We start from the raw sequence: 23,796 nt of genomic DNA, 5'->3' as shown, positions 1-23,796 counted from the left end.
CTATGAGCTTGGCACACGCTGTCCATCATGTGACCAACTAAAGCTGGCATTTCCCCCATCCCTTGAATCTGGACTTATTGGGTGACTTGCTTTAGCCACAGGGAAATTAGCAAAGATGTTGCAAGGAGAGGTTAAAAAGCACTTGTGTGCTGGAGTTTATCCTCTCTTGCCGCTCCCGGGATCCCTGAGGTCGCAATATGAAAGCTCAGACTAGCCTCCTGGAGGATGAGAGACCACGTGGAGCAGGGACCAGCTGGAAGCTCCCCTCTCCCAACCAGCCTTACAGCTGGACATACGAGTGAAGCCATCAAGGACCAACCAGTCACAGGCAAGCTGCCTAGCCTAGAATAGCCCAGCTGACTCACAGAATCATAAGAAATAATACATGCTTGTTGTTTTAAAGCCACTAAACATTGGGGTGGCTTGTTACATATATATGCCAACTGATACACCCACTTTGTTTCCAGGTTAACACCTGTCGGTCCTTCAGGTCTGGGAATGAAGAGTTCTCTGACCCCAGAAGATGCCACACTGGTTTCCATCCATGGCATCCTCTGGGTACCACTAAAAGAGCCCTAGCCACAGTGTAAAGGAGTTGCCTATTTTCTCATCTCTTTTCCCAGTGACTGGAAGCTCTTTTTAGCTGTTGTGGATGCCTTCCCTAGTGCACACACCTGGTAAATACTTGCTGAAAGAAGACACAGGAATGTATACCTCTACCTTCTGGTTTTTTCTATCTTTAATTTCAAAGAATTAGACCAGGTTACTTTCACTTATCACCACCTAGACATGGTAACTACATCAAAATATTATAGTTTTTCTTTTTTTTAAGAGTTCCACTCATCAATAGCCTTTGGGAATCTCCCTACTCTTTTTATAGATGAGACGACTGTATCTTGCAAACTCACTGTACCTTTCAGTTTGACTAATACAAAAAAATTCACCTAAAATTCCAAGGCCCCTCAGAGTATGCACATGGATAATTCTGACAAATGCTCCCACCTTCACCATCATAATTACTCTACCATATATGTCAAAGAAGCAGAAGACTTTGACAATACATAACTGACTTCGCTGGCGATGCAATGACACTGACAGCTAATGACAATTCCTATTACAGAGGAAACATCTCTACAACAAAGAGACTAGCGAGTGGCAACTGTTCACCTGTTCATTTCAGCAACACATCACGATAAATTTTGTTTTGTGAAATTTATTATCCTAACAGCATTATAGCTGCCACGGTGACTAGGGAGCAATCCCTGGGCTAAAATTTAACTCACATTGTTTGGTAATTGCAATCATTGTTGCTTTTGTTGTGGTCATCCATTTAGAGTGCTTGGTGTCAGTCTATTTTATCTCTTGTAAAAATAAAATAAAGTGTGTGTGTGTGAAAAAAAAAAATTTTAACTCACATTATCTCATTTAATTCTCTCAACAATCCTGCAGCATAGGTATGACCAGCCCCATTTTACAGATGAGGCAAATAAGACTCAGAGAAGGGGGGCAATTTCCCCAAGGACACACAACTAATGAGTGGCAGGTCTAGGATCTGAACCCACAGATGTGTCCAAAAGCCCTTATTTGGACGAATACCTTTAAATCTCATGCTGTCAAATGGAAGTAAGAACTACCTTCCTTTGGAAGACATGGAAATAGAGGCACTGAGAAAGAAAGTAGCTTGCCCATGGTCTCAGAGTGGTGGGAAGGAGAAGAAAACCCAGGCGTCCATCCTTAGTCGATGCTTCTGGCTCCTGGACCAAGCCCAAGGAACCCCTATTGTCTCCTTAGGTGTTAATGTTTAGATTCACACCTACCTCTGTGACTGACAACAACAAATTCAACGGGGAGAGAGAACAAGTTCTTTCTCTTCTAGATGTGCTTCCAATTACTGTATATCTAGACAGGTTGTGGAAAAAAACAGTATGAAGCATGAAGCTCATGAGTCCTAACTGGGCTATCATCTGCTTTACCAGATTTCTTTTAAAAAAGCAACCAACCTAGAGAAGGACTTTAGTCTTCCAACTTTAATGTAATTCACAGTCTGTATCTATTATTCATATCAATATGAGAGAATTGATTTCCTTGCCTGTGTACCATGAAGAACAATGAATACTTAGCATTAAATATTGAATTAAGAGTTACATAATGATCCTTTAAAAAAAAAACCAACTCTGCTTCTCCACCATATCAAAATGTACCTAAGAGATATTTATCGTTCTAGAAACACACAATGTCTTCCACAGTTTAAACCATTTCAACGACTTAACATAATGACCTGTTGGGCATACCACATGCTTGTCAAACAGAACTGATTTATTTAAGAAACATCTTGGAAACACAGGATGCTCTGAAAGTACAAACAACTCCCTTGGAGTTTCTTTTTTTGTCCAAGTATTATTTCTCTTAGTTCCAGTTCCAGATATTATCTATCCTTATTCTAGGTATGAAAGGGGGCATTAATATATGCTGAGTATATAAAATGTACTAGATAGGAGTGCACACCGCTGCTTGAGTATACAGAATGTACTAGAAATGCTCGGTTACACCCTAACTGGCTTCCCCATCCTGAAGACACAGGTACATGCTGTTATCTCAGCTAAGTCTGGTCATTCTGCGGAGCAAATACTAAAAGGTCTCTGCAAATACAAAAATTCTTTTAGCAATGAAAGGTACTGATGATATTTTGTGTCACTGGTGGGCTTCAAATGTTCTGGGGACATCCCTTTCACCAGACTCCCTGGCTCCCCAGCACCTTTTGTGAAAAATGTCCTGACATCTCCATGCCAAGTGAGACAGACGCACTCCCTAGGAAAAAATGTCAGCCAAAGGCACTGGCTAGGGGCTTCTCTGATGAAATGGCTATGGAGTTAAGTCCCCAAGATATCCATGGTCAGTTGACTGCCCAATTTTAGACTTAATCTAGGCAATGCCAACTAAGGGGCTTTAAGATAGAAGGCTTCTGTGTTCTTTTGGATCCAAATAAGAAGAGGGGGAAAAAGTCATTTAATGCCAATTCAATTTGACATCAACGGCAGAGGAGAGTAATTAAAGAGAAGAGGACAAGGGGGGTTCCTTTGCAATGCTGCGAACACCGATAATCACTAGAGCCCAGTCAAAGAACTCTAGTTACACTCAACTGCTTTCAGGCCACACCTGTCAACAGGAAAAGGAGCCAAGATTGACTGTGGTGTTTCCCTTTATCCTCCTCCCTTAACCTCTGATTCCTCCCAAATATCTACCCATGTCCCCAACTCTGAACACCAGTGCTGATAAGCAACGGGAACATTAACCCAATTCACAAGAAAAACTGATACCATCTAATGTTCTGAGATCACCTAACATCCTGGCCCGGCAGTCCCCACATTCTGCCTGGACTATCCATTAATCAGTTTGTTATTCTCCATGGGATGCTATCTGCACCAGAAAGACCATGTGATCCACGATCCTTAGTAAGTGACACTCCCATGATACTGACATACTCTTCCTGGAGGCCTGCCCAGATGAAGGAAATGGAAAATCCTCTTTGAGCAAGGTGACTGCCACCTCCCCCCTTCTGACCCTCTGGAGACCTCCCGCTTCCACTGCCATTCCTCTGCTTGCCTTTAGGGAAGTGCCAGCCAGCAGGTTGCTAGGACAACGGGCATCATTGCTGGGGCTCAGAAATAGATCGCCAGCAGAGTGGGCAACCTGGATTGTAAATTCTGATGACAGCAACAAGATACCAATTGGCAGCTAATCTGCTCCGCTAAGGGAATGACAGACTAACATTACCCAGCGGATAGCTCTCACCTTGACATACTATCCTTTAATCTGCACTTGTACTTGATGTGGTGGTGACAGAGAAGGGGCAAAAAACTCACTGAAGATACAGGCTGAATGACTATTCTGAATTATGTGAGCCTGTAGATATGCAGGAACCAATTGACATTTATATATTTCTTAGTCTCCTGAAAGTGGGGGGAGGAAGGTTGTTCATAGCAGAAGCAGGAGAGCCGGAAACAGGTAGAACAACTGAGGTTGCCAAAGAAAGGGAAGGGAAAAAAATCTGTTTGCACAGGCAATAGCTGTCCCTGTTCTGAACAACTGCATCCTAATCTCATACTCCCTCTTCTTGGAGAACAAGGAAGAAAAGACAAAAGACACTGAGAAACTAGGGCTTGCCATGGTAGGAGAAGGGAACAATCTTTGTGTCCAGTTCTCTTTGTTCTGCAGGGTAAGGTTTACAATGCTTATAGTGGATAGCAACTTGTAGGAGACCCAGACATGAAGACTGCCTATCAAAGTCTTGGATTTTAGCCCTGGAGAAATTACAATTTTTCAGTTCTATGCAAGCTGCAAAGACTGCAGGAAAAAAAGAAAGAAAAATGAAATGAAGAACAACCTAATGGAAATTTTTAGAAAACAATTTTAGCAAGAGCATTTTCATTTCCAGATACATAAAACATCGATGTCCCAATGTCTGTAAGGATGGCTGATGTACAGAATGAAAGATGTAGCACAGCCCAGTAGCCGTGCAGGGGTCCCAAGCAGCAAATTCTGTTGCCCTGTGGACAAGTCCTAGTGCTAGACAGTCGTGGCCAGAAGGGAGATGGTCACAAGACGTGTGTGACAAAGGGTATTGGGAAAGAAGTAAGATTTACAGGTGGAAGAAGATGGCAAAGAGTCCAAAAAGCATGACAGGAACTTGAGTTTTGGAAACAAAAAGATTCTGAAGGAGGTTTTGCCATTTGTATCCCATTAATATTTCCACTTTGGGGGATTCTACTTAAGGAAGTTGTTTCAGAACATAAGCACAAATAGAAAACTGACATTGGACTTCCCTGGTGGCGCAGTGGTTAAGAACCTGCCTGCCAATGCAGGGGACACGGGTTCGAGCCCTGGTCCGGGAAGATCCCACATGCTGTGATGCAACTAAGCCCACGCACCACAACTACTGAGCCTGTGCTCTAGAGCCCGCGAGCCACAACTACTGAAGCCCGCGCGCCTAGAGCCCGTGCTCCGCAACGAGAAGCCACTGCAATGAGAAGCCCGCTCACCACAACTAAGGGTACCCCCTCTCGCCGCAACTAGAGAAAGCCCGTGCACAGCAACGAAGACCCAACACAGCCAAAAATAAATAAATAGATTTATTTAAAAAAAAAAAAGAAAACTGACACTGAAAACACTAAAATCCCCCAACATAGTAAAATTAGCTGTTTGAAACCTATCTCACCTAAAAAGCATTTTATGCTTGTAGAAAATGACTTTTTTGAATCATGTAACATTCTTATTCAGGTGTCTGCAAAAGGTTAACATAATCCTCAGGACATAGAGAAGATGGGTTAATTCTTTCAATCTAAGAGTCCCCCTCCCGGAATTTATTACATAGTAAGCACTGGAAATTTAATGTGAATATATGTTGAGGGAAGGAGGGGTTAATTGATTTTCTGGTCTTAAAAAATGATTATTTTACAAAAGTGAAAACGTGGGAAATTAAAAGAATGAAATTATCTGTTTCTCTTTATATATTAGTCCCAAAGAACAATTTATTTGCTGATAAGAACCATCGGATTTTGTTTTGGCTTTATGACAAAATGTCACTTAGTTCCTATCTGTGCCTTACTTTTTCTCTAAGAAAGCAAAGGAGAAACAACAATCTTTTAGAGGAACAATGAAAATAATTTAAATACTATGATATGATACACTTGGAGAGAAAAGACTTACATCAGTCATTTCTATACAGTCATATTCATTTATACTTATAACAAAGATGGTAGAGCTGATCAATCTCTGATCTCTGTCTGGAAGAATTTTCCGTGGCTTAAGATTCCCCTTCCAGGGCACCACTCCCTCCCAGTCATCCTTGCCCTTCCTTCTTTCTGTGTATACCGATGCTTCCACAGCAAGCGCTTCAAAGACACACCACTTGAGCAATACATTTTTAGTTTCGGGTGTGGTTTCTGTGAGAAGCTCAGCTGAAAACACTACATTTTACATGGGTCGGGGAGGCACCATTTCTTTAAGTGGCCCAAGTTCTTGCTTCAGCTTTTGCCTATAAATATTTATATAAAATGACCCTAAAGAAGAATGGTCCCCACGTCCTCCAAGTCCCCACCCTATGTCTTTGTCAGTGGTCATGGTACATCATTCCTGATGGAAAGACATTTCTGGCTCTGAGGTCTCATCTGCCCAGATGAAGGAGCAGTTAAAGAAAAGACTAGGTTTATCATCTCTCCCTCCCTCCCTCCCTCGCCTTCTCAACACACACACACACACACACACACACACACACACACACACACACACACACACACACACACACACACACACGGCATTGAAACCCAGCCTCTGTTTCGAGGCCTAATTCAGACGCTCAGCACTCTGTGAAGCCTTCCTTCCCTGAAAGCCCAAATCTGAAGAATCTTACTCATCACCCCTTTCGGAGCACCCGACTCTGCCCCTCCCAAAGTGACTGGAGAGAGGAAAATCCCAGCGAGCAGTGAATGCAGGCTACCCATCCCTGCATCCCTAACAGACCTGAGCACACCTTGGCACGCAACCACCTTTTCATACACAGGATTCATTCAGTGAATTCGAAACTTAAATAGAACATAAAACCTTTTTACGTAACAGCAACTACTCAGTTAGAAAGCAGTCTGACAAGGCTGTAGACGCCTTCTCATCCCCCACAGGACACGGATATTGTAGAAGATACAAGAACATTTGTCCTTCCACAACTTCTGAGGGTTCCAAGTATGTCCCTCTTCCCCTCCGAGACGCCGAGGGGAGTAGGCTGAGCACGAGGGGAAGATGACGCGAGGGGAATGGGGGTGCCTGCGACGGGCTGCCCTCTGCCCAGGCTCAGGAAGTAGGGCTGACATCAACTCTCAGAAGTGGCAGCTCATGCAAGGCCCCCCACCCAACCGCAAGGCAGCAGTGGCCAGGAATGAGTGATGCCGTCGGTAAGAAGCAACTGGAGGAAGTCTGGGAAAGGGAAAGACATGGGTGAAAGAGAAAATTCCAGAAGACTCGAGGTTACACGAAGAACACCCAGAGTACTTGCATGAAATATGAGAGCCTCTCTGCCTTTATAACACGCAGGCCCATTGACAGGGCCATTACAAGCAAGGATTAAAAAAAATGAGACTTCCCCCCCCTCATTTATCTAATAGTAAAATCTCCCCCATTCCCTCTGATCCCCTTATCTACTTCAGTTTTTTTTTCTATGACAGCGCTAGAGATCATAAAAAAAATTTGGTATCACAGATGGCAAACCTAAAAGGTACAAATTGACAGACACATAGGGAAATTCCCAAATCGCTCTGATTAGAGTATGTGTGTGTAATTCTCTCACTCTGGAGACTAGAAATTCAGCTCCCATTTTTCAAAGCTTATACAGGCAGCATAATGCTGTCTAAATAGGCACAGAGGTGTTTATTTGAGTCTTTCCATTTCTTCATAGGAATAATGTAACTCCTGCTCTCAGAGCAGTTACTCTGAAAAGGGGTCAATAAACACAGAAAATTCAAGAAACCTTGATCCCTGTGATTCTCAAAAGCCACACAGGATGACGCCTCCCTAAGGAAGTGTTTGTCAACTTCTCCCTGCATACCAGAAAAACACTCAACGCACTCAGTCTGTACCGGTGCACTGTTTTTTATTCCAAAGTGTGCATCAACCAAAAAGAAAAGAAAATGAAAATGATGCTATTCAGTAAACAGTGAGTTTCTAGGTAGCCTTGGCACTCCAAGTCCATCTGCCACTTTGAAAATAGATGTAAACATGAACAGTGATAAAGTGATAGGATTATAAGGCAACACCCCGACCCTTCACAGAATGCCAGGGCAGGCCGCTCACAAACAACCCACACAGCAAACCACTCAAATGGAAAAGGAGAGGAAATACACACAGTGTAGAATTCAAGCATCAGAAAATCCCCAAACTCTATTGATAGTTCTATAAAGCCCTTTTTTTTTTTTTTTAAACCAACGGTTTCCTTTCCCACATTGACTTATACACATCATAAACATTTAACATCTACTTCTAAGGAAAATACAATGAACTAGTCTCTCCACGCCTCCCTCTACCTGACCAAACTACTATCAGATTGAAGCAGTTCTCATCAGAACCATGTTTATGGTCCTTTTCTCAATGGCTTAGGCTCACACGTGAGAAGCCCTGGCATATGTTTATTCTGCTCTTAGTTGCTCAACAAATATTTACTGAATGCCCACCACAGGACAAACAGCATTTTAGGTGTTGTGGATTCACCAGGAATAATGATGATGATGATGATGTTATCCCTGCTTTCATGGAGCTTACAGTCTAACTGAGGAGACGGATGATTAACAAATGCATGTATAATATGTAAGGTGCTTAAAAGAAAAATAAAGTAGGCTAGAGGATGAGAGGGATGGGGTGGTGCTATTTTATATAGGCCAGGGAAGGCTGCTTTAAAGAGGCAACATGGAGAAGACCTACTTAAGGAAGCTTAAGAGAAGCTTAGGAAAGAATTACAGATCACTGCCTCCTTACCTATATACTAATATTTGAGTACAGAGGTGGACTATTTTAAAAAGTTAAATTTCAAAAGTGGTTCATATTTAATTTTCAAGAAGACCAATGAGTATGGATCCTAAATTTAAGTGACTAAAACTCTATTCTCAGAAAGCACTCAAACACCTTTCAATTGTCACATGGTCCCTGGGAGGGTCCTCTGGAAAGGGTAGTGGGATGGTGACAGACATAATAATTCTTTTTTTTTTTAATTAATTAATTAATTAATTTATTTATTTATTTTTGGCTGTGTTGGGTCTTCGTTTCTGTGCGAGGGCTTTCTCTAGTTGTGGCAAGTGGGGGCCACTCTTCATCGCGGTGCGCGGGCCTCTCACTATCGCGGCCTCTCTTGTTGCGGAGCACAGGCTCCAGACGCGCAGGCTCAGTAATTGTGGCTCACGGGCCTAGCTGCTCCGCAACATGTGGGATCTTCCCAGACCAGGGCTCGAACCCATGTCCCCTGCATTAGCAGGCAGATTCTCAACCACTGCGCCACCAGGGAAGCCCCCCCCCTTTTTTTTTTAACCACAAGACTGTGCTCAATGTTTTAAAAGCACTTGTAAATTGAAGTTGTACCAAATCACTGACCCTTAGAAGCCAAACGGGAAAACGAAGGTCCAGTCTGCCTCATCTAGGCTGATACTTGACGCAATGTTAGACACTCCGAAGAATCACCAGAGCTCACTAAACTCAACTTTCTCATGTTACTCAGGATAAAATGGGTCCCCAGGGTTTTAGGGGTCCCCAGGTTATACAGGCAACTGCAGCATCATGGGTAAAACCCAGGTCTCCCGACTCCTAGGTCAGTCTTCTTGCCACTCCTCTCTGTATAAGATACTGCACCTTAGAGCCAATCTGAGACACTTTGAGGAGCAAAGTCCATCTGCTAGAAAGATGGTGGCAGATTTGAAAGATGGTTAATGGGCACAAGCAGAGGAGAACTACACAGGTAGTGAGTCTGGGGCACAGTCTGCAAGGGCTGCTGAGGATGGACACCACTAATTCCAATGGCTGCCATGATTATTACTCAAATGTTCTTCTACCCACTATCATACCCCATCTACGTGCAAGCACACATCCTTTGAAAAATTTTCCTCTCTCTCAACCCGCTCCATTTAAAGAAGGATTTTAAAATGACTCCAAGTTGGCCATGTGGCATCTTAAGGTTTACACTTTGGAACGTCTTTGAAAACCTCACTTCATGTTTGAGATCTGACAGGGTTATCACATGAGCAGTTCAAAGCTATGGTTTAAAGAAAAAAAACACCACCAAATTCGAAACAAAAGCTATCTTGATTATAGTAACTGCAGTGTTCTTTTAAATGTAACCTGAAACCTAAAGCACTTTTCCATAAGACACTTGTTTCCTAGGATAAAAATGCTTTAAAAAACATTACCAGAAGTGCATTCTACCAGCTGCCTGACTGGGAAAATACTTTCAAGAAAAGCACACTGCTACTGTAGCACCCAGATCCAAGAGGACCCCCAAATTATTCCTTAATAGTGGTAGCAACCTTTAGAATATGAGATTTTTTTTAGTAAGATTAAAGTGTGTTACAAAAGGCTCTGCTCCTTCTGGGGAGCCCACACCAAGATGGCAACATCAATAAACAAGTAGCACAGAGCAATATACAGACTCATAAACCAACACTTCATGGGGGTCAGTGACTTGCCCAAGGTTGCAGACTTACTTGACCTTGACCACAGGACCAGGAATAGAATTTAGGTCAATAATTCCAGGAGCTGTATACTTTCTACCAGAACCAATGTGATCATATGTACAAAATGAAAGCACATGAAAAAACTAGCATCTCCCATCATCCATTTACTCTGAGGCACTGGGAGATTTTGAGTTCAATAAGGTTATTTTAATATGACTATTTAACCCTCAGGAAGTATGGAGAAATATGTGTATTTAATACAAATTTTTAGAAAACCAAGAAATAAAAACTCGGTGGAAATCTTTCTTTTCAATGCTTTTTCTCCCTGATATATGCCCTCATATTATTGCATTTTGCTCATTCAAAATAACTCACACAACTGAAAAATATGGTAATATATGCCTGGAAAAGTTTCTTGACCAAATTATTAAGAAGCTGAAAACTTGATATAAAGTTATTTATATATATATATACACACACACATATACGTACATATATGTATACATATTATGTATATATATAAATACATATTTGCATATATAATAATACATATACACACAAATAAATATATATTGTGTCTATATATATATTCTATATATAAAATACATATTTACACACACACACACACACAAAAACCAAGTCGAAGTTGGCGCTTCATTTTCTAAAATTTGAAGGTAATATGTTCATAGGCCAGCCTGGGTTTCCTGTAGTTTTACTCTTTCCTGGTCAAAACTCTTCTAAACTTTTTTTCTTTTATGACACAGTCTAGCAATGAGGTAAAACTTCCAGAAAGCAGCAGAGCTGGGCAAACCTGTAAGTTTTGTGCTGGATAAGCTTCTCGAAGCCTATAGTGTGCCTTCTCTTCAATTACTGGATCCTAAACCTCCTCATGAAAGGTGACCAGCAGCTGACACACAAAAACTACTAATCTCAAAATCCCAACCCAGTAGCCTGATAAAAAGCAATAAATCAGCCAATTTTAAGCAAGAGAAGCACCGAACAGCTGACTGTACTTGCATACCTCAGATTTTTGAAAGCCAGAAAAACATTTCATTCCAATCAAAAACTTCACATAAATAAAATAATTGCAGGGTGCAAATCCTGGTTGGGAAACCTTAGCCTGGAAGAGTTTACCCCCTACCCACCAACCTAAAAGAACTGCCAGAGCCCAGTTTAAAGAGGCTGCTCTGAACTTGATACTATTTAACTGCACCAGGAGAAAGGGCGCTCCTACACTGAAAGAGTCACTGTCTTCCACACTTGATCCATAAGAGGATAATGAGCAGTGCCCCAAAGAAGCTGAAGAAAGTCAAGTTCATGGCACATAAAAACAGAACCTCCCCCCCTTAAAAAAAAAAAAAAAAAAAAAAAGAAATTAATTGGAGGATCACCTAGAGCTAATGCTAATACCACTTCAGCACCCTGGCTCCTGGATCCAATGATTCACAAATCGTTACAAGGCAAGTCGCTGCAGAAGCAAATCTTGTTAACTTACAACATTCACCGTGCACGGTTCACAGGTAGCCCCAACCTGTCCTTCACCATGGAGACTTCCCACAAGAAGCTGGAGCGCTCCTGGGCCCAGGCGTGTTCTTTCTTCCTTTCACAGGGAAGGGAGAAGTACCTAGCATAGGAACAGAACAAAAGAAAAAGAGAAAGGTGAATGCATCGTCAAATCCCTTGTTATCTCAACAAATGAAGTTCACGATCAATTAGACTGATGGATAATTCACCAAAGACCATTCTCCAGCACGCTTTGCTTAAAAAGGAAATGCAGTATTTTTGCTCTTGTCCCAGGAGACAGCACGGTGCGACGAAGCCTCTCCCCCACCCCCATCCCCACCCCAAGGTGAAGCCAATTCTGGGAGACTTCAGATGCAATCCCAGCTGAGATGCACACTTGCAACACAGCCTCAAAATAAGCTACTTGAGTTTACTCTCTTGCAAAAAGGAGGGAGCTAGGGCTATCACCTTCTGCCATTTTCATACCTCACTGGGTGGCTGGGAAGACCAGTAAGATCACTCTGGCAAAGCACTCACAGTTCCCGAGAAGAAAAGCGCCACGTAGACACAAAGGATTATTAGTAGTCAGAAGCCTGTTACTGAGCTTGGAGCCAGAATATAAAAGCCAGCTTTGGCAAGGCACCCATAATCAACCATCCCTGGGGCACCCAAAGGTCCAAATGTTTCTTCTTCCACCGAGGGGCCAAGGGAAGCAGAGGATGGAAACAGAGGCATCTAGAATCTCAGGGAGAAGAAAAGTAAAGGCCTGGATCAGGAAGTGAAGAGGCAGAGGAGATGAAAACTGGTGAGAGAGGCATGTGTAGGAACATGATGATTTGGTCCGCACCCTTCCCTTGGATTGCTGTTCTGCAGTGTTGAGTGCACTGGACATTTGCAGGGCTGTGAAATTTTCCACTTGGCCATTTGCCACTTCCACCCACCGAAGTGGCACATTGAAGCCCTGATGGCAAAGGACAGGGTGATTTTTGTTTGTTTGTTGCTTTTAAAGAAAAGACCTATTCATATCCTGATTAAGTTTACTCTCAATATCTCATTAATATTTTCCACACCTGGATTTCTTGATTTTTTTTTCCCCTCCTGTAAGACAGGGCCAGGAAAAACTTTTCCTGGGCCAATATTATCAGGGTATTTTGACTTGTGTACTTTTGAGGAGCATGCCTGAGGTATGGAAGCTTACAGGAGTGGCTTTGGGGATGACAAGAAACAGAATTTAAATGCTAAGCTAGAATCTTGTTTGCTTCCCAAATAAATCATCCACAAGTACCAGTCATGTTTTTCTTTCAAAGTCATAAGCGTACATTGAACAAAAATGGGAATCCCAGAATTAGCACTGTGGGTATAGGAATATTTTCGATGGAAAAATGTGATCTCTTATCTCAAAAAAAAGTCAAGAATGAATAATATCAAATCTTAGATTTGGAACCGGCAAAAAACTGACAAGTAGACCTCAAAATAAAGAATTTTTTAAAATGCAGAGAAAAATATTAGGATGAAAGGGAGAAAGGTGTCTGCTATTAATACAATTAACCATGACTTTTATAGTGAATTCAGTTTATAAAGTGCTTTCTTTTTTTTTAATCGAGGTATAACTGACATAAAACATTGTATTAGTTTCAAGTGTACAAAGTGCTTTCTTATTCATTCATTCACTGGACACATTTTTACTTGGCGCTTACTATATCCACCAGATTCTATATTCATAAAGGTGAACAAAACAAAGGACTGTGCCTTTAAGGAGCTCACTGCTGCAAGAGGAACAGATATGAAAGAATCAGAGTATACTATTTTTAATATTTGTATAAAATTCGAAAAGCAGATAGGCATTAAGAAGGACAAATAACACTGATTTGCAATCACCCCATAATGGGGTAACATCATTTAGAAGGAAGGTCTTTCTTACAAAAGTAACACTTAAACAGGGAAGCAAAAGATGAGCGAGAGTTAACCAGTCATCAAGTTTCCAGGCAGAGGAAACAGCCTCTGCATGATGTGAGCTGACTAGACCTGTACAATTAATTTCTGTTATTTCATCTTTTTCCCCTTTTTTTCAATTGGGTCTCCTTGATCAAGAAATGAGCAACTGAACTGTTCTCAATACCTTGAAATAAGAAATGATTCTTCTTTCCAACTACTGGGCCATCAGAGCAACAAACTAGTAATTTCTGCTAGAGGAACATTATTCAGTGCAGGCATTACACTTGATGTGACAGAAAAGGAAGACTCTGGCTTCCTAATGCATCAAAAATAACCCCACCGGGCTTCCCTGGTGGCACAGTGGTTGAGAATCTGCCTGCCAATGCAGGGGACACGGGTTCGAGACCTGGTCTGGGAAGATCCCACATGCCGCGGAGCAACTAGGCCCATAAGCCACAACTACTGAGCCTGCGCTTCTGGAGCCTGTGCTCCTCAACAAGAGAGACTGCGATAGTGAGAGGCCTGTGCATCACGATGAAGAGTGGCCCCCGCTTGCCGCAACTAGAGAAAGCCCTCGCACAGAAACGAAGACCCAACACAGCCAAAAATAAATAATAAATAAATAATAAATTACAAAAAAAACCCCCACCATCACAATGAAATAAAAGCTTCTTCTTAAAACACTCCCCTAAAAGGGCTAAAAACAGATCACATTACACATAAACTTCTAAAAACAAAAAACAAAACAACAACAAAAAAACCCACTTCTTAGTACCTTCTATTAGGTTCCAAATTTGCTGGCTTCCTCTTGACTATTAGGATGTTTTTATTATTTCTCTCCTGGACTGAAATGGTATTTTTCCTCACTTTCTAGAGTGTCCTGTGCACCTTCTCTTTTGGTTCTTGGTTTGGTACCTGTTTATTTACCCAGGTAAGCAGCATGATGCACAGAAATAAAAAGCGATGGAAATGTTGTGTTCATCTGAACTGTCTTCTTTTTCCCTCCCTACCATCCCAGAGCTGGTACAACTTAATTTTTCCACTAAGGAAAATCAGGAATTTGCTTTCTTCATCCTACAAAATGAAGGCATCCTCAGACAGGCTCATTCATGCTCTCCCGTGAATGGAGTAAGTTTGAAAGTCTGTTTGAAATGAATAAGCCAAACTTCTATTTGAGCCTGTTTTCATTTAAGACACTGGATAAAATGTAGTATCTCCTACATATTTGGTTTCTCATATAACCCAAAATATTAATAATCCTCCAAGTTCAAAGTCGTGAAATCCAAACCCTCACTTTGACTTAGGAGTTCTGACAAGCTTTAGCAAACTCAAGAAGAAAGAGCAAGAAGAAAAACTTTCTGAAGCCAAGTTGTCCAAAACCCTGCCATGAGACCTGGGAAATTATGCCAGGCTGACAGTTTCATCCTCCGTCCAGAGATGAAAATGACACAATGCCAATTTCTCCTTCCCCGACTGCCCACAGCACTTACAGCCTTTACCGAGCATTCTGACCCGAGGTTCTTTTCAATTCAGCACTGTTAAATAAATCCAGGGGAGTATAAAAGGACAATGTAAGTCTTGAAAGGCTCCGAAAGTTTACAAGCTCCTTGATGAAAGAAACCTTGCCATGCCCTTCTTTTGCAGCCTCCTGGTGGTGTTGAGTAGAAGAGCCTGCACTTAAATTAAATGATCCATATCCTAAAACCAGTTCTACGACTTAACCCTTATGCCAAAGGAGGCACTACTCCACAGCTATAATTTAAGCCCTTCTCACTTTTCTGCCCTCCAGGGACTTGGAGGTCCTATATGCCTATCATCCAAATGAAAGCCCTGCATGAACTCGAGAACAATTAAGTTATAACTTACCCTTCTCTCTCCTGTTCTTCCAATCCATTATATTTTGGGTCACTAATGGCTTTTGAGCAGTTGCCATCTCCCTTCAAGATTTACAACCCCTCCCCCCTTCACCAGGAGCCTTTATCCTTGATTCTCCTAGCTTTTCAAAAGCCACCATTAAGGAAACCCTCGTGGTACATGGTGGAGAGACGGGGATGATCTGAGGCAGTGGCTCTCAAACCTGAACCGCCATCAAAAACACCTGGAGGTCTTGCGAAACCGTGTTGCTGGGTCCCATCCCCACAATTTCTGATCTAGGAGGTCTGAGGCGAGACCAAAGAACCTGCACTTTTACCAGGTTCCCAGGTGATGCTGAGGCTTCTAGGTCCAGGCACCACGCTTTGGGAACCACTGCTCTAAGTGTAAAGTCTTTCTGTCAATTACATGGCCAGACAGAGCCTAAGGATCTTGAGTATATTTCATCACTAGAAGATGGGTACATTGGAATAAACAGGTATTCCTTCCAAAGAAGTGACAAATGACCAAACAACCCAAAAAGCCCACACCACTTAATAATCTGGGAAAACTTTCTGTGGCTCTTAGTCCGTCTCCTACTGGCTCCAAGTCCTGTTGGGGTCAATTCTGCCCTCTGTCTCTCCTTCAACGTTTTCCCCCCTCTACCAGAAACTTCTTTGCAGCCTAAAACATAATCATTGCCATCCCTGAAAGATCTTCCCCAGACCCTAATACATTCCCAAATGGCTGTCACCGCTCCCCTGTTCACCATAAAACATGTTAAAGTGTAGTATAAATTCAACACTGTATTTCATCGGGTACCTCTTAAACCCTTAGAGTTTGATTTCAACACTTTTTTTTTTTTTTTTTAAGTAAACTTCCTTCTCTTTTAAAGGTCAGGAATGGCTCCCTGTCTTCTAAATGTAGTGGCCTTTTCCTAACTGACTCTCCTATAATACTTGATAACGTAGTTCCTTAAATTTTCTTTTTATTTAGTGAACTAGCATTTTTGCCTGGACAGCATCTTTCTGAAATGACCTCTCCCCCATTTTCTTTGTTATTTGGGCTGGGCTGACCTCATGCCTTGGGCCCAAAGACGGGCATACGCAAACTATTATATATAGGATGGATAAACAACAAGGTCCTACTGTACAGCACAGGGAACTATATTCAATACCGTGTGATAAACTGTAATGGAAAATATAAAAAAGAGCATGTATGTATAACTGAGTAACTTTGCCGTACAGCAGAAATCAACACAACATAATGAATCAATTATACTTCAATAAAATTTTTAAAATAAATAAATAAAGATGGACATATGATCTAGGCTTGGAGAATCAGAATACATATCCCTCTTGCCATGATGACAGGATGTAGGGATGGGCATGTGACCAAAGCCACACCAATCAAAGGCCTCTCTCAGACTGGCTGGAACTTAAGAGGAATAAGATGCCCTCTCCATGGAAGCATGGTCTACTCAGAGCTATTTTTTACCACCTTGTGAGGAAAGCCCACATGAGGGTGAAGCTCTGCAGCAGGGAACGAGGCTGAAAGACAGAACGTCTGAGTCCTGATGACAGTGAGGTCCCTTGGATCCAGCCATGACAAAAGTTACATTCATTCCTGTATTTTTTAGTTACATTGTGATAGACAAAATTCTAAAGTGGCTCCCAAGATTGCCTTGTCCCCTGGTGCACACACACCCTCTCCTAGTTTTTCAATCAAACACAATCTGGGTGCTGCTGCTGTGAAGGATTTTGCAGATAAAATTAACAACCCAAATCAACTGACCTTAAAACAGAAAGCCCAGCCTTGGTGGGCCTGACCTAATAAGGCAAGCCCTTCAAAGGGACAAGCTCTTCCAGGAATGAGATTCAAAACATGAAAGAACACATTTGGGGGTGGGAGGGGGCATGGCTCTCACCAGGAGCTGAGAGTGGTGCCCATCCCATAGCCAGCAACAGAATAAGGGCCTCAGTCCTACAACCACAAGGAAGTAAATTCTGCCAATAACCGCAGGAGCTTGAAAAAGGACTGCAAGCCCCAGATGAGAATGCAGCCCAGCTAACACCTTGATTTCAGCCTTAGGAAACCCTGAGTGGAGAATCCAGCTAAGCCGTGGCTAGACTTCTGACCTGCAGAAATGGTGGTTTTAAATCACTATGTTTATGATAATCTGTTCTGCAGCAATAGAAAACTAATACATAGGTGATACAATAAACTCTTATTTTGTTGTTTTGTTTTGTTTAAATCACTCTGAGTTTTACTTGTCTCTTGCAACCAAAATGTCCCAGTACTACTCTTTTTTTTTTTAAATTTTGTTTATTTATTTATTTATGGCTGTGTTGGGTCTTCGTTTCTGTGCGAGGGCTTTCTCTAGTTGAGGCAAGCGGGGGCCACTCTTCATCGCGGTGCGCGGGACTCTCACTGTCGAGGCCTCTCTTGTTGTGGAGCATAGGCTCCAGACGCGCAGGCTCAGTAGTTGTGGCTCACGGGCCCAGTTGCTCCGCGGCATGTGGGATCTTCCCAGACCAGGGCTCAAACCCGTGTCCCCTGCATCGGCAGGCAGACTCTCAACCACTGCGCCACCACGGAAGCCCCCAGTACTACTCTTGATTTCTGAAACAGTACTATTCTGATGTTCCTTACATCATTGACTGCTGCTCCTCTTTCTTGGCTTTTGTCCCTTCCTGTTATTCCTTCTAGCCCTAGGATATGTACTCTCCAAGGTGACGTTCTCGACTCTCTTCTCCTTCTATAATAATTTCCTTGTATTGCATATGATTCTTAAATCTGTATCCTGGCTTCTCCCCCAATAAGCTGCTGGATATATGCAGTATAAATAAATTATGTCTGTCTCAAAACTTCTATTTTTTTTCCCCCAAACCAGTCCTCCTTTTATTTCTGATTCATGCTAATGGCACAGTTGTCTTCTCCTCTTTTCTCCCAGAGTCCACCAGTTGTCAAGTCCCATTAAGCATGCACTCTACACCCACGCTGCCATGCTGGCTCAGACGCTGTCCTCTCACGGCGGACCTCCTCTCACGGAGGACCTGCTGATGGTCCTCTTGCCTTCAATACTCTCCCTGCAAACCTCTGAGCCATCCCTGTTGGATCCTAAAGTAGATTATACAGCTTCTCCATGCCACACCTTCACGGGTTCCTCCAGCTTGCCAAAAATCTCCTAAAATCTGATGTTTAAGACCTTTACCATCTAGCCCCAACATGCTTTTCCAACTTCATTTCCCACTTCTCCCCTTATGCATGTTGTACCAGCCAAACTGAGCTCATGTCTTCATCTCCAAGAGCTCACATTTCTACTCTCTATGTAAAAATTCAAGCTGTACCTACTAGGACCAGCTCAAGTCCTGCCTTTTCCAATCACTCTTTCCTTCATCCTCCTGTGCTACAACTTCCTCAATCAGAAGTACTTTTTCTTTTTTCTTGGATGTGAACTCCTATGGTTTTTATTCCTTTTCCCAAGGATACTAATCATTTTATTCCTTACCCTCAAACAGGCACCATTTCTCCAGACTGTAGTGAACTCTGTGAAGGCAGGGTCTGTGTCTGTCTTCTCTTTGTAAGTGCCACAGTGCTTTTGCAAAGGGTAACCCTTTGATGAATACTTGTTGATTAACTGACCGAGAATGTGGTATTTTCCTTTCTTCCCTCTGACGTGTCCTCAAGTCTCCTTACTCTGTGAGCTCCTTGCTGGTGGCTTGGAGAAAAATCATGACATGAGCCAATATGGAAACTGCTCAGTCAACTGATGAAATGCTCTATAAGAGCCTTTTTTTTTTTTCCAACTCAGGTCCAAAGCTGACTCTTCGTATTTTCTTTCTGAGGGAGAAAGAGGAGCAGCCAAGGTTGCTGCCAACTGTAGAGTTCAGAAATGCCTCCTCTGGATCAGCTCAGCCCAGCAGGTCCAGAGCCTCTGTCTCCACCCTGCTCACAAGGGAACATCCATGGCAATCGGGGGGGGGGGGTGGGGGTTGCCCAAAACTCCCCTTTCCCAGGAACGGCAACACAGAACTTCCTGAAAGTATAGATGTCCAGTAAGACTTCAAGAGGAGCTAGAGGGAGGTGACCAGTGGGATGAAGCCCAAACCTAGGGTATTCTGAAGAACATGACTTGTTCACCACATCATGCCATCCCTCTTCAATCAACAAATCAGTAATTTGTGTGATTTATCCATTGTAAAATCTTATTCCAAACTGGCAGTCCCTGAATATCTAGCATGCACTTGGGACATTTTCTACTGATAGTCACTGGTTTGTGCTTAGGTAATGAAAACTAAAAGTAGCATCTGCCGAAAGAACACATAATCAGAGATAAACATGCTAGAAAAAAAATCCTATGATGAAACGTTAAAATAAAAATTAATTCATGTTGATCCATGCCACTGTTTCCTAGGATTAGCACAGCTTATCACAAAAGGTAAGGCTTTATCCACACACATAGACGCGGCAGGTGTCTGTATTTGTATGCTGGTTTTATCTCCTTACTGCTATAAAGCAAAGTTTGCTAAGAAATACAATTATGCACCCAGAGAAAAGTATGTCTGCATATCAAGAAAGAAAGGAAACAAATAAACAAGAGATACCTAATCTGCACTGAACAGCCATAGAATGACGTCTCCAGGAAAATTAGGATTTTAAAGACCAAGATGGCATGGGCTCCTTCATTGACAATTTCTCCCTGGCCCTGTTTAATACTCTGCTTCCAAAGGGGGTTGCTCAAGCCCAACAGAAGGCATTGTGGCTCAGGAGACAGAACAATCTGAATCAAGAAGCTTAGAGACCACACCGCGGCTCTACATCCCCTGGGTTACAAGTCCCTTTCAGGCTGCCAGGAGCCATCACACACCTTCTCCTGGGAGGAGAGTTTTATTCATGTCTGCTGGAGAAGGTCAGTGGTCAGTCTGGGTGTTGCAGAAGTGCCTGGTAAAAAAGCAGACGGTGGGGACTGAGCCTGTGCTTCATGCCTTGATCGCTTATAAAGCGTTTATAAGTCATGAGCTGTCATGGCTCCTGAGTAGCCTCTGCGAGGAATCCCCTGGCTTTACGTTTCTTTCTGTGTCTGCTCTATTTTTCTCTCCTTTTTATAACAAAATTAGTAAAAATCCTAAGAAAAATATTTGAATATGTGCCTCTCATTCTCTTCTTGCCATAATATTAGGAGTTGTATGATAGTATCCTCAAGTATTCTGTTTGGCCTGACTTCACAAAATACCAAATGGTAAGTCAAAGTACTATAAAATGACAAGACAGAATCCCCATACACTCTCCAGCCCAATGCTTTTGGACAGATACAGAATTCACCAAAGGTATTAAAAGCAGAACTTTGGAAGCATCCTATCAAAGCCATGACTTCCTTTTTACTTAATGTTTCTACATAAAAGTATGGCTTCAACCAGGACCTTCAACCATGCTTTAAAAGTTATAGCATCATTACGTGATTAAAGGCTATTGGAAGATCTTTTGAAAAACAGAATTATTTCCCCAAATTCAAAATCAGCAACAGTTTAACTAACCAACTTTGCATAATGTTTGGATCAACAGGATTTCCATAATTACATTAAATCAACCTCATTTGTCTTCTTTTTGTACGTTTTATTAAATTGAAAGCCAAAAAATATAATGACTCTGTATTTTATCCTTTTTTTCATACTATTCCAGGTCGCTGCCTCCTTGTTTAAATATCACAACTTTCTGATGCAATCAGAACAAAAGCATTAGAAGACAAAGGCACTATTTAAAACTTCTCTTTTGGAGGAGGCTTAATAAAACTATTCTAGCTTAAAACTGAGATTTCAATGGTCTCAGCTGCAAAGACCAAGGAACAGAAATGCCACTTGGCATTAAATCTAGGGATTACCTGTTGAAACACCAAAGGCAGATAGACTTTGATGTGGGTTACTTGGTGCCGGGAAAGTACCAAGAAATACAATTATTCTTTTTTTATGAATATGGAGTTAAAGATTTGATACTGTATTTGGAGCAAAGATTTGTTGCATGGAGGGTGTGGGTAGCACCAGGGAGGGAGGCTGGGAGAAGGCACATGCACACATACCTGCTTGAACCACATACAAGTAATACTGTATAACAAAGTACCTCCTATTCCCTAATAGGGAAGACACTCTATTCTATTACAAGTTAATCACCAAAGGAATGTTGCCTATAAGCTTAAGTTACACATAATGGCCCATTCCTGGGAACCCTGCCTCCCAGGTAATGAGCATTAAGCTAAAGTACCTTTGTTTAGCTCATGGGAAATATCCTCACCACACCCACCTGTGAAGGACTGCAGGAAGGAAGAAATGAACACATCCAGGAGGCCGGCCAGAACCAGGAAATGTTCGACTTTACTCCCTCCCCTTTTAGTAGAAAAGAAGCCTGCATTCTAACTCAGGCAAGATGGTTCTTTGGGACACCCGTCCACCATCTTCTTGGTCTGCAGGCTCTCTGAATAAGGTTGCTATTCCTGGCCTCAACAACTTGTCTCTCAGTTTATTGGCCTGTCCTGCAGCAAGCCAAACGAGCTTGGACTCAGTAACAATGCCACTTGCAACAATGTTTTAAGGTCAAATAAAGGGCAATATCAACTAGCACAGGACCCCAGCAAGACACAGCCACAGTTGGCCTGCAGAGTCCTGAAACTCAATTAAAAATACCTGATCACGTTTCATTAAAAATCACAAGGAAATTCCTTACATTATGAGGATCTTCAAAGTTTCCTACATCACTTTAAAAATAAACTTAAAACTCTTTAGAATTAGCAACACCTGTTTGTCACATGCCTCTGGAACCCACATGGTAGGGGACGGCGCACCCCCATTCCTACTTGAAGAACGAATAACAGACTTTCTCCCCACCATCTTCATCTTCCAGGTTTAGGGGGTTTATCCTAATATCATGGCTCAGGGGATTCTCACACTTAGAACTCCTCACATATCAAAAGAGGAGAAAATCTCACTCCTTAATTGTTTTGTCGAATAAGCTCTCCAAAGTTCATTTTTGTTACCTTTTTCAGGCAAAATAAGAGGCCTTTTACAAAAATTCTATTGCTAAAACAATGGAATTCTCCTGGGAACGACTTCGTTATGGAAATGAAGTGACAGCTTCTTTTATCTAGCCAGGCAGAAAGTCTGCATTTATAAAAGGCATTCAGAGCACTCAAGTGCTGTGCGTGGGAGGACAGAAAATGCTATTTTTAATTCAGATCTCAGCATTCCTCCCATACAGGTCTTTCAGTATAATCATACTAATACTGATCTAAAGGGGAAAAAAAGATTCCCGTTTCTGCTGACCCCAGCAGAAAAAGAGGGGGTGGAAAGAAATTAAGAGAATGTTGAATACAGCTTCCTTCCACTTTAAGACCACTCTGCAGGCTCAGAGATCAACCTCCAAGACTATCAGAGCTGACTATTATCCAGAATGAAAGGGACTTAGGCTCTGTAACAGCCTTACACCTTCTCATACAAATTTACATTTTCGTGCGTGTGACTTTCACTGTACTGAGCTTGCAGGAGTCACCTGGGCCTGCCAGGAGAGGCTATGCGGGTTCTCCCATCTGTCCCCAAGAGTTTCCATTCCGTGGTGATGTCGTGATGGATGAGTCCATTGAAACCCAATTTCAAATTTTAGAAACTGGAAGCCCTCTTGGGTAAAGCGGGAGGCCCCTGAGCTGCTGGGTGGGCACATGCAGAACTTTCCGGCTCTGGTGTGGCATCTGCAGAGGGACCTTTTACATGGCTGCCATGTTCCCCTGGCTCTGCTGGGGACCGAAGCCTGAGGAGGAGTGATGAATGCGGTGCTGGTGAGAAGTGAAGACCAGTGTAGATGACTCTCTGCAGAAGCTGACATTGGAGGGGGAAAAGTAGAGGATGAGAGTGGAATTACAAAGGATAAATGATAGAACAAGATCCTTTAGTAATGGCTAAGGGGTTGGTTTAAGACCAAAAGTGAAAAACTGAGGAACAGATGGGGTCAGAGAGAGAGTTTTTAATTGAGGTAAGATTCACATAACATAAAATTCGCCATTTAAATCATTTTTAAAGCGTACAATTCAGTGGTTTTTATTACATGCACAATGTTGTACAACCATCACCATTATCTAATTCCAGAAGATTTTCATCATCCCCCAAAGAAACTCCATACCCATCAGTCACTCCCCATTCCCTCCTCCTTCCAGCCCCTGGCAACCACTGATCTGCTTTCTGTGTCTATGGATTTGCCTATTCTGGATGTTGCATCTAAAAGGAATCATACAATACATGGCCTTTTGTGTCCGGCTCCTTTCACT

The 23,796-nt window shown here is 42.3% G+C and overlaps 1 protein-coding gene across 7 annotated transcripts in view; it reads right to left on the bottom strand.

The window, feature by feature from the left end:
* Positions 1–23,796, bottom strand: part of ATXN1 (ataxin 1) — a 399,864-nt gene that overhangs the window by 137,456 nt on the left and 238,612 nt on the right. For all 7 annotated transcript variants that reach the window (XM_057554755.1, XM_057554756.1, XM_057554757.1 and 4 more), the window contains one exon: positions 11,695–11,823. The gene's annotated coding sequence lies outside the window, so the exon portion shown is untranslated. The remainder of the gene's footprint in view (positions 1–11,694; positions 11,824–23,796) is intronic.

The sequence above is a fragment of the Balaenoptera acutorostrata genome, chromosome 10, assembly GCF_949987535.1.
Source record: "Balaenoptera acutorostrata chromosome 10, mBalAcu1.1, whole genome shotgun sequence".
NCBI lineage: Eukaryota > Metazoa > Chordata > Mammalia > Artiodactyla > Balaenopteridae > Balaenoptera > Balaenoptera acutorostrata.
This window is presented reverse-complemented; position numbering and strand designations above follow the sequence as displayed.